The 12,281-nt window shown below is 36.9% G+C and overlaps 1 long non-coding RNA gene across 1 annotated transcript in view; it reads left to right on the forward strand.

The window, feature by feature from the left end:
* Positions 1–11,903, forward strand: part of LOC111091743 — a 32,016-nt gene extending 20,113 nt beyond the window's left edge. The window contains exons 2-3 of the long non-coding RNA XR_005375968.1: positions 10,706–10,804; positions 11,453–11,903. This is a non-coding gene — a long non-coding RNA (uncharacterized LOC111091743). The remainder of the gene's footprint in view (positions 1–10,705; positions 10,805–11,452) is intronic.
* The last annotated feature ends 378 nt before the right edge of the window (positions 11,904–12,281 follow it).

The following is a 12,281-nucleotide window of genomic DNA, read 5'->3' on the forward strand; positions in this document are numbered from 1 at the left end:
GCCACACTGGTGCGGGCCCACCCGGCGGCCTTCCCGCAGGAGGTCACACGGCCTGGGGGCGTGCACCGTGGCCACTGCGACCTGCCCCAACGCAGTGCAAGCACGTGGGTCCAGTAAATCAGGAAAAAGAAAGAAAAAAATTTTGAAAGGATTTGGTATTCCATTTTTTACGAAAACCATTAAAATGATGGCAGATAAAGTCAGGTAACAGCGAGAGCCACCTTCTGGGATCTCCTAGGTGTTTGCAGAGCACTGCTTGCTGGCTTTCTTCTGACTTGTGTCAGGGGCCCCGGCCTTCAGGGCTGGAGGCCTTGCCAGGCCTTCCTGTGGCCCTGGTCCCCTCACCCGCCCCGGCCTGGGGGACGCCCGGCTATGGCCTGTCCCTGCGCTCATGCACCCACCCCACGCCGTGTGCCCCGAGCCCCATGCCCACAGCTCCTGAGGGAAACCCTCGCTGGTTCGCTTCTCTCCTCGGCTCCATGTCGCACAAATGGAATTCGGAACTGCCTGAGGCCACGTGCAGGGTCAGGGCGGCCTTGGGGCCCTCTTCCCGCATGACCTGTCCAAGGGGCCGAGAAACGCGTCTATTGTCCCCTCGCCTCCGGCGGGTGTGAGGTCATGGTGCCCGCAGCGGAGGGCACGCCAGGGAAGGGATGCCCCGGCACAGATGTGCCCCGGGCCAGCCACCAGGACAGGTGAACCCCGGGTGGCCAGGACAGGTGCGTCCCAGGCCAGGTCGCCAGAACAGGTGCACCCCAGGCCAGCCACCAGGACAGGTGCACTCCAGGCCAGGCCACCAGGACAGGTGCACCCCAGGCCAGCCGAAGACCCCGAGAGGAGCTCCCTGAGCCCAGCCAGGGCCCCTCGCTCTGTACCAGTCGCGCCCTCCCTTCCAAGCCAGCCTGGGGCCGCGGGTGGTGCGCGGCCACAGGGTGTGCCGTTGGCAGATGCGCACACATGGCAGGATGCTCGCTTACACAGAGACGCCCTAGGCCCAGGTGGATGGCCGTGGTGGCCCCGCCCTGCACCCTTGACCCAGCGGCTGTGGAGGTCGCGGTGGCCTTCCAAGCCCTGACACGTGCAAGGTGGGCCACAAGGCGGGCCGCTGCTTCCTCCTCCCCAGCCTCCTGCAGACACGGGCCAGGCTCCAACCCAGACGGCAGGTGCAGAGGGAGCCACGTGCAGGCCCCCCCCCCCCCCCAACAAACGACACCGCGTTCATTCAACAGGCATTTTCCTGTCTATTTGGGCAAAATGACAGCTTCAGATTTTAAGTGAAAGACAACTTAAAAGATGAGCAACTATTGTTTGTCTTTTGGTTTGGGTTTTTTTTGTTGGGGGGGAGCAGGGAGAGAGGAGTGGAAAATGAACATCAAATAGTTCGCATACAATATTTGAACGAGCTAAGTAGAAACATCGAAATCAAATTACTTTTAAGGCACAAATGATTCATCAAATAAGAGGGACGGTGTTCGGAATGGTGCGCCTGGGACTTCAGCGACCCCCAAACGGGCGCTGAAGAAGTTCTCACGTGCCTGGTTGACACCTTCCAAACCTAAAGTCTGACCCCTGTTTTAAGTAAAGAGGCACTCCCTAATTTTCCTAAGATCACCTATGCAAAAAATGTCAAGTGTCACTCAAACCCAACGTAGAAGCAGAGTTAACAGCCTCTCAGGCATCCAACACTCAGTTTCTACAACTATCAACCTGCCACCACTTTTGTTCGTCTGTTTGTCCCCCAAGCTGCTTCTGCCTCCCCTGATTATTTGAAGCACATCCAAGAAAATGTATGATTTCACCCATGAATCTCTCTTACTCTGGGATTCTTGGGTAAGAAATAAAGATCCTTTCTTAAAACAAAACTGCAGGCAGTACCATGACCATACCTTAAAAAGGTGTAACGTGGATTTCCTAAAGGTATCTGAACATCCTATGTTTCTTTTTTTTTTTTTTTTAAGACTTTATTTATTTATTCTTGAGAGAGACAGATGCAGACAGAGGGAGAAGCAGGCTCCATGCAGGGAGCGACTCGATCCCGGGACTCCAGGGTCACACCCTGGGCCAAAGGCAGGTGCTAAACCGCTGAGCCACCGGGGCTGCCCACCTGTGAGTGTTTCAAGGAGCTTTGTCCTCCTGACTGAGATTCAGGTAAGGTCCTTACCTGGTGTCTGGTTGACCCGTTGCCTTAAAGCCGGGTGGCTCCGCTCCTCTCCTCGCCGGCTGCTGCTGTTACCGCTTATCGTGGTTGAGAAGCTCCGGCCGCTGTCCTCTCTCTGGGTTTTGCTGACCCCATCCCCATGGCCTCGCTGAGTATTTCCTGCTGTTCCTTGTGCCCCTGTAAGTGGCGATTATTTGCCTGTAACCCCTCCGTTTTTAGAAGCTCACTTTATGTAACAATCTCTTGTCCAGGACACAACTTTGAAAATACGGGTCTTGCTTTCCTTAGAGTAGATCTTCTCTGCCAGGCAAAATTTATATGTATGCTGTTTGTATATCAATCTTTTCTACTGTTGCTTCTGAGTTTTAAGTCACAGAAAAGTTTTGTTCACTTTGTATTTTTGTATGGTACCGGTAGGGTGTGGGGTTTTTTTGGTTGGTTTTGTTGTTTTTTTCTTAATTTAACTCTCTAATACACTGAATGATGTGCAGTGTGAAGAATGGATGCAGTTTATCTTTTTGCCTAAGGCCACCCAGCTCTCACAACACTTTTTATTTTTTTTTAAATTTTTTTTAATTTTAATTTTTTTTTAATTCACAACACTTTTTAAAAGTGTATGTCTTTCCTCACCGATTTGCATGTGTAACGGAACCTGTTTCTGGATGTTCTAATGCATGAGCCCAACTGCGTATTCATGTACCCAAACCCCTCTCTTTGTAATGTGTTTTATTATCAGCTTGTTCTAGCTCCGCTCTCTGTTTTGTTCTTTCCCTGGCTATTCTTGCATGTTATTCCAAGTGAACTGTTCAACTCGTCTAATTGATTATAAAAATTTAAAAACCTGATGACATTAAAGGTTTAAACTAATTTAAAGAGAGTTGACAGCTTTAAAACGTTGAATCATCCTATCCAGGAACATAGTATGCCTTTCCATTTGTTCAAGTTTACTTTTGTATTTTGAGGGAAATGCGTGTAAGTTCTCTTTATGTAGTTTTTTAATATGTCTAGTTTAATATACACCTTGTTTTCTCTTTTACTACATTTCTTTTCATTTCGTTCCATTTTATTTTATCTTATTTTATTTTATCGGCTATTATAAGTGAAGTTTTCTTTTATGCTATATATATATATATTTATTACATGTTATATATATAAAATTTTATATACATAATATATTTATATATTTTAATATTTAAATATAATTTATATATAATTCAATATATTAATAAATATATTTATATATATATAAATTATAATTTTATTTTTATATATAAAAACTTTATTTTTGCACACTGATTTTATAATCCATCACTCAAATTATTTTACTATTTATAATAGTTTTCAATTGACAATTTTGAGATTTCCAGATGTGAAACCCAATATAATCTTGCTTTTTCAATTCCTTACTGCTATTGCCTTCTTTTGTCCAATTCCATTGGCTGACACCCACAACACAGTATAAAATGGTGGTGAAGGTAGTGAGTATCATTGTCTTATTCTCAACTCTGACTTTTAGAAGAAAAGACACTATATTTATCCAGCAAGTAAGAGATTTTAACACCGAGGTTTACAAAGTGCTATGTTTTTAAAATATTACAGATTCCTATTTTATTGAATGTTTTGTAACATGAAAGAACATTGAATTTTGTCACACACCTTTTCTGCAGGTACAGAGATAATTATAATATTTTCCTTATTTCTCTGCATTTATCAATATTAAATAAGCTTTTTGGTCTTAGAGTAAACCCTGGGTGGTAATTATACATTATTTTTTAATAGGCTGTTAAATTCTATTTGCTAATATTATATTTATGCATTTTTTTTATCACTATTCATATGTGATATTTCTGTATCACAGAAAAGTATTCTGTAATTTTCTCTTTTTTGGTGAAGCCCTTGGCCAAACTTAGGGCTCAGTATTTAAATATTTATATTTGCAATAATATAGCAATGAAATTTATAAAACAGAAGAAGAAAACACAGATAAAAGTATGCTAATTCTCTCAATCAAAGATAGATCACAATTCTCTCAAAGATAGATCAAGTGGATAAAAATAATAATAATAGGATATAGAAGACCTAATTTTCTAAAACAAATTTGAAAATCTTCTTTCTCTTCCTATGTCTTGGTTTAGTTTATCAGAATTTGGATCATTTTATACTTGAAAGTTTTTATAGAATTCCCTTGTGAACATTTAAGAGCCTGAGGCTTTTTTGTAGGGGAGCTCTTTATCTACTTTTCTCCTTCTTCTAAAGTAATAGATCAGCTTATTTTGTCTCTATTGGGGTCAACGCTGCTGTGTCATATTTTCTTAAAAACTACTTTTTTACCTAGATTTTCAAATTTATATGCATAGAATATACAAAATAGTTTATGATTAACTGTCTACTTGGATATTTCTTTCATTTTGTCATTTCTAATTTTTACTATTTGTGGGGTATTTTTCATTTCTTTCTTGACTCCATTAATCTATGGTTTGTCAATTTTGTTGATTTTTTTTAAAGATTTTATTTATTTATTCATGAGAGACAGACAGAAAGAGAGAAAGAGACAGAGAGAGGCAGAGACACAGGCAGAGGGAGAAGCAGGCTCCATGCAGGGAGCCCGACATGGGACTCGATCCCGGGACTCCAAGATTACCCCCTGGGCCGAAGGCAGGTGCTAAACTGCTGAGCCACCCAGGGATCCCTGATTTTGTTGATTTTTTAAGCAAAGTTTGTGGTGTTTTGTTTTTTTTACTTACTGAGCTGTTCCACGTTTTTGTTTTTTGTTTTTTGTGTTTTTTTTGGTTTCTGTCTAGTTAATTTCTGTCTTCATCTTATTATTTCCTGCTTTTTGTTGTTGTTTTAAGTTGGATTTTTCATTTATTTTCTTTTTTTCACTTTTTATCATTGTAGGTATTTTTAAAGTTAAAAATTTTCCTTTGATAACTGCATTGACTGTGTACTATAGATAAGTCATGTTTTCATTACCCTTATTTTCAAAGATTTCTCCAATTTAGTTTTTTCCCCCTTTGACCTGAAAGTTAATTAATAGCATTTTTATGGTTGTTGTGCTCATTTCTATTTTATTGCACTATGAACAGAGAATTTTATTTGTAATTTTTCTATTCTTTGAAATTGAATGAGGTTTTCTTTGATGTTTAGACATAGTAAAGTTTTGTAAATGTCTCACATGGATTTATAAACAAAGTGTATTCTTTATTAACTGGATTCAGAATTGAAGATTTATCTATAAACTGTATCTTGATGATTAGGTCATTTAGATCTTCTATATCCTTATTAATATTTGTATCCACTTGATCTATCTTTGATTGAGGGACGTATGTCAAAACCACCTATTATTGGCATCCTTTTGTCTATGTTTTCTTCTTGTTCTGTTTTATAAATTTCATTGCTATATTATTGCAAATATAAACATTAATGACTATTTTCACTGTGGATTGTAGGTTTTAGTATCACAAAACTTTTTAGGTATATTGCCTGTATACAACAGTATTAGATTTTGCTGTTAGACAATCTCCGTTTTTATTTATTTTATTTTTTCACTGGTGTGCCATTTACATTTACCAATGTATTCAACGTACTTGCCTTAAACTTATATTGTGTACTTTGTGTGTATGTACTGTATATTCAGTCTTTCAATATGTTGTCTCTTTTGTTGCTTTTTTATGTATCTTTCAAAATCTAGGAAGCTTATATTTTAATTCTAATGATTACCTTTATACTATTATCCGTAGCTTTCTTTCAATTTTTTTTTGCTATTGTCTATTGGTTCCCTATTCTACATATGATTGAAATTAGCTAATAAATACTTATACCATTCTTTATATTTCTTTAGTATCTAACTTGAAAAAATTTCTTTTTATTCCCAATTTTATCTGTAAGATCATTAAGTGAACTTATTTTATCTGCATTAATTATTTCCTGGTTATCTCTCAAATTCTTTGTAATTATACCTATCTACATCATCAGATCATACAGCCATTATGTATTATAAAATGTCTCCCCTATAAATATTATGTAATCTTAATTCATTAATTGTTTATTTATATCAAATGCTTTCATTTCATTCTCTCTGGTCATCTTAGTTGCCTTAAGCTTGTTTTTTAGTAGATGCTTCATAAAGTCTCAAAAAATACAATATCCTAAGAGTTTTTTCCATAGTCATAACAGTCTATTACCTTTATAACTAAATGTCAGTTTGACAAGTTATAGTATCTTTGGCTCATATTTCAATTACTGACTCACTTAAATGTGTTACAATGAAGTTTTTGCTTAGATGACCAAAGGATTGTTTCATTTTATTTAAAGTCCATAGTTCTGGTGAAATATATATTTCAGTTCATTTCCCCAGGTTTGCAGTATTACCTTTTATTAAGTACTTTCAAGTGAGGAAATTTTTTTTTGAATCATACTCTTCAGTACTTGTTCTCTTCTATTGACCTGATTCTTTCCCTGGTAACTCCTATTATATATATGTTGCATTTCCTTTGCCTGTTTTTATAGCTGTCACCTTCTCTTTAGTCCTTTTAATCCCTTCATTTGTTTTTATAATATCTTTTCTTCTTTTCTTCATCTATCTTAAGGTGCTTATTGCTCTCGAGTTTCTTCTAGTTTAGATTTCATTACTGAACTTGTTTTTCTAATTTTATTGCCAACTCTTCCTAACTTGTCTCCAGTATTTCCAAATATCATTGTTTTCCAATCACTTCATCTCTGATGTGATTCGACCAGAGATGTGACACAATTAAGATTTGCATTGTTCTTTCATATCTATTAATGACTTCTCAATTTCTTTTGCCTCATTTTGAAATATTAGGTTATTTTTATCAATCTTGTAGGCCAGTCTTTCTGGAGTGACTTCACTGTCTTTAGATATATTACTCTATTTCATCTCTTTTTTTTTCTTCTATATAGGATGTTACTGTAATCCTTTTCTGTTCCTCATGTTAAAGTGAAATGAGTGTGCTTATACTTTTACAGCAGTAATGGGGGCTTAAATTTACACTCTAGTACAACTTCTCTTTTTTTTTCCATGAATGCTCTCAAATTATGGCCTATGAAATTTGCCTCTTCTGCTCCTCCACCTCACTCTTGGTGGGATCTTCTCTTTCCATGCCCCTATAGTGTCCATCCTGCTCAAATTGAGTCCTGCTTCCAGCATCTCAGTGCAGGGCTCTGTTCTGAAAGTGAGCTTCACTTGGTTAGTTTCAAGAGTTCACAGAGCCAGAGACCCATAGCAGCATCTGATCTTACCATAGCCTCACTGCACTCACCAAGAATTGGGTCCTGCAAAGCTCCTGCCCAGAATCCAACAAGAGTCTCAATGTCTTCCCTCTGCTTTTTGCAGTTTTGGTGATACCACTCAACTCTTTGCTGTCAGGGTTTTGTCCCCACGTGCACATGTATAAGGGCACATATTTTGTTGTTTTGTTGTAGGTTTCATCTTTGTAGTCTTGGTTTTCCTACTTTACCTGTGCTTACTGGAGAATTCAGGGACAGCCATAAAGTATATTGCTATTGCTGCCATCTCCTCAGAATTATTATTTCTCTAATTTCTTATATAACAGATCTTAAAAATAAAGTCACTTTTCGGGATCCCCAGGTGGCGCAGAGGTTTAGCGCCTGCCTTTGGCCCAGGGCGCGATCCTGGTGACCCAGGATCAAATCCCATGTCGGGCTCCCGGTGCATGGAGCCTGCTTCTCCCTCTGCCTGTGTCTCTGCCTCTCTCTCTCTCACTGTGTGCCTATCATAAATAAATAAAAATTAAAAAAAAAATAAAATAAAGTCACTTTTCATCTATACAGATTATATCTCATCTCTGCATCTATGAGACAGCTAAGGAATAATAAAAACTTAGAAGATAATAAAAATTTAAATAAAACATGCTCTGTATCTGTACCTGAAATGACTGTGAGTTAAATTTTTCTAGTTATTTTTGAATATTCTAGGTACACAGACATACGTTCAATGTTGGCTCAATGAATGCTAATGGTATTAAATTCTTTACTTCTCTACATGGTCATTCTTTTTAGTTGCTTTAGATTTTCTCTAATTTACTCTCTAGCCATTTTGTCATAGAAGAGCAACTTTTTCCAGCATACAATGTGAGATAGTCTCCCCAGTCATTGGTAATAGTTTCTCATAAATAAATGGCTTAGATTTGTTGTAGGATTAAATGAGTTAAGGTATATAATGTATTTAGAACAGCTAACAGAAGTTACACTTAGAATATGGTATATAATACATAAATGTTAGTTACTATTATTATGATAAATATTATTTGTCTTGTTTTTTATCCCTGGAACATATGTTCCAGCCCTTCCCCACTTGACCTTCTACTATAGTATTGGAAAAGGGAATGGACTATGTGTTTCAGAGAACATTACTTTTGTGTAACATTTAAAAATACTGTGTTCAAAACCAGTTCTATTATTGACCAAAAAAAAATTTAGAAGATCCAAATTAAAGGAAAACAAGATTTCACTAGATCATTGTAGTTCTCTGACAGTGAATCCAAAGCACTTCTATGTCACTGTGTTTACCCACTCTCTCATTCTTCTTCCCACTGTACTGTCCCAAGAATTATCAACACTTGGAGTTCACTCTCAAAGATACCATACTCAGGCCTAATATTCACCTCAGATATAAACTTAAGCATACTTTTATTTGCCCCAAAAGAAAGAATGGATAGAAGGGACACAGAAGAACATTTTTGGGTTCTTGTGTTTTTAAAAAATGGAATTTGCTTCTACTGATGTCTGTAACTTACATCAAATATTCCATATAATCAATATAATGTTTGACCAGCTAAAGCTTTAATTTCTAAAGAGGGTTAGCTTATGAAATCCAGAATGCAGAGTTCATGGTAGTCACCTACATTATTAGAAAAGATCATGTTCCAGAGTATCTATTATAAGTCCCTCATTTACCAGCATCTGAATGAGCAAGCTACTTGGTACTAATTAGCATCCATAATGTCAAAAATGATCTATTGGTTAAACTAGTGACATATTAGAAACAGGCTTTCATTGGTGACATTAGAAGTACCAAGATATGTGAATTGGCCACAACAGTTCAAAGACACTTGCATGAATGGAGTTTGAAAATCCGATGAATCTTGCAACCTGGATGATAGGAATTAGTCCTAGTTCCAGTCATTAGTTTAAGAGGATTTCTGATTTCATGGTACCTACTAGAGGGCACAATATCCTGACCCTCAAATATCATGCCTGCTTAGAGTAAATCTTTCATCCAAGATGTGGTCTTAGTGCCAAAGTAGAGTTTAGACATCATCAGACTTACAGAACAGGTTATAAGAACTGTTTTGTGCCTGCTTGCTTGCTAATGGAAGACAGGGTAATAAATGTATGGAGAAAGAATCTCTTATGAGACTTATTTTTATTATAGCCATGTAGGAAGTTTGTGGCACAGTAGCTTAACCCTAGCCACCTCCAATTTCTTCTGTAGCTCTTACTACCTATCAAAAAACAAAGTAGACAAAACTCCAAGTGTTGTGAATTAATCAAAGTATTACTTTCAGAACTGGTGAGTTGCCTGTAATTCAAGGAATTCAAGAAGGCCATTAGTCTTGACAAAGTTTTGCCTACTAGAACAATATCAGAAAGTTGTTAAAGTACTTCCTTAGAGTAATTTTAGGTTTACAAAATAATTGAAACTAGTATAGAGAATTCCCACATACTCCACATCCAATATCCCCATATTATCAACATCATACATTAGTATAATACATTTGTTACAATTAATGAACCAACACTGATATATCATTAATAATCAATTATTGATACATTCCTGAATTATTACTAATAACCAAAGTTTATAGTCCATACTGTAACTTTGGAAGGAAGTCTCTGTGCAGATCATACCTAAGGAATGGGAGCTCCTCAAGAAGGAGTGAATATCTACATAAATTATTTGGAATTCTTCTCCATAGGGTCAAAGTGTTTTTTAACTTGAGCTTTTATGATACTGTGACTTAGCTTTAGGAATCCCATCACTTCCACCGATATTCTCCCTTGTTTTAAATGGTTGGAAATATTTTCTAAATTTCCTAGGTAATTATCAGCAAACGATTTAATGCTTCACCGATTACATTGATTGTCAGACAAAATATTAAGAAGTCAAAGAAATGCTAATGGTCTAATAAGATATAAACATCATCCTTTCTATTACTGATTTCCTGGGTGTGAGAACAGCATCATTACTAAAAGATATACATGGAGTACTCCCCAAGAGGCAATCAGATCCTGAGGAAAACAATTCTATAACACTCTTGCTTGTTTACTGCAAGGCAGTATAAGCCATCCAAAGACATAAAAATAGAAAGAAATCAGCAAGTGGTATTTTCTTCTGTTTTTGTTTTAGGAACAAGAACTCGGCTATGATAATTCCATAAATTTCCAGCACTTAAGAAAACATACTAAAGTACTAATTTAGAGGCAGAAACCCAGTATTTAACCATAGAGACACAAGCTTGTACAATAACTTGATGTTCTATAAATATCTCTCGTTTCTTGCTCCAGGACTGTCAGATGAGGGCTCTCCATGAGAGCAATATGGAGGAGATCAAAGGTCAAGAGTCCAATCGTGAATTCCCAAGGGAGGAGACAAGATCCTGGAAGGTCTGGAATTTACAGCTGTCTGTTACATGCCAAAAAGACACCAAAAGCAAAAGGAGAAAGTCTGGATAAGCAGAAGAATGTTATTTTCAGAAAAATGATTATTTTAGACCTGAACTTAAATATTCCCATTGCCCTCGAAAAGAGGCTTAAGTTAAAATAATTCTTTTTTTTTTTTTTTTTAAATAATTCTTTATGGCCTCAAAAGTATTCATGCACAGATCATTCACTGTCAGGCATGAGTGGCTGGATAAAGTTAGGATATAAAAGATAGTTACTAAAAAAAATAAAAAATAAAAAAATAAATAAATAAAAGATAGTTACTATGCTTTCCTTCACCTATTTTAAAGTATTTCTTGTCCCTTCCTCTAACATGAGGATAGAACATTTTTTTAAAAGATTGACTATTTTAGCCAAAAATAGAAAAATTATGTTATATTTAACAATATGTGTGTATATGCATATGTATGGACAATAAATGGGTTTTTGTTGCCTACTTCGAGATAAGTTCAGGTACAGGAGTGATGGTATTATAACAGTAAGATCTCCATGTATCAGCACTTTACAATTTAAAAAATATTTGGCATTTATTATACATATATTCAACATTAGAGGCCATAAAAAGATGTTACTATTATTCCTATTTTACAGATAAGGAGACAGGCTTGATGAGGTTAAGAGACTAGCTCAAGGTTTGAGAATTGGAACCCCAGCTCATCAGGAACCCAGCTCTTGAATTTCTGATCCTGGAATTGTTTTACTGCACCATCCTGCTTTTCTTTGTATGTGCATAAACTGAGATTGTCCCAGTAAAAAGTTTGGCCTTCCTTCTGTTGAGGTCCTGAACCTGGTTCATTAAAAGATGAGCAGATACATGTACGTATGTGTATCTACGTACACATACACACACACCTCCCTTTAACATATTTATAACATCCTTTCCCCCCCAAAAAAAACCCACTAAGAATCATTGCATCTTCTCTATATCAGCCAAAATTTTGACGATCTTTAAGTAGCTCATGTTATGAAACTGAAAGTTTTTATTTTCAAATGTAAATAATATGATATTGCAAATGCTTTTTTAAAGACATACTAGGCCCCAGCCCTCATATCCTGTTGTTACTTTGTGGGGAGTACTAAACTTCCCCTTATGATTTCTGCCAATGGAACCTAAGTTTTCTCCTCCTAAGGAAAAATAAAATTGAAAGTAGAGACCACTTATCTGAACATGGACCCAGCATTTGTGTTTGGTTTGACACATTAAAAGTGATGCCAAGAAATATCAAAATAAGCAAACATTCTTCATTAAGGCATGTCAGAAAATCATCAATCCACAAACTTGTTTTCCAAAATATCTGAAAGTCAGGAATGTTTGTCACAAAAATGATAGTGGGAATTAAAGTAATTTTCCAGATAATTTACATTGAAAAGCTTCCTTCCCCTCATTTTGCTATGGCATTTTGGCCCAAATTAGCCAGGT

Source organism: Canis lupus, chromosome 22, assembly GCF_011100685.1.
Source record: "Canis lupus familiaris isolate Mischka breed German Shepherd chromosome 22, alternate assembly UU_Cfam_GSD_1.0, whole genome shotgun sequence".
In the NCBI taxonomy this organism is placed as follows: Eukaryota; Metazoa; Chordata; class Mammalia; order Carnivora; family Canidae; genus Canis; species Canis lupus.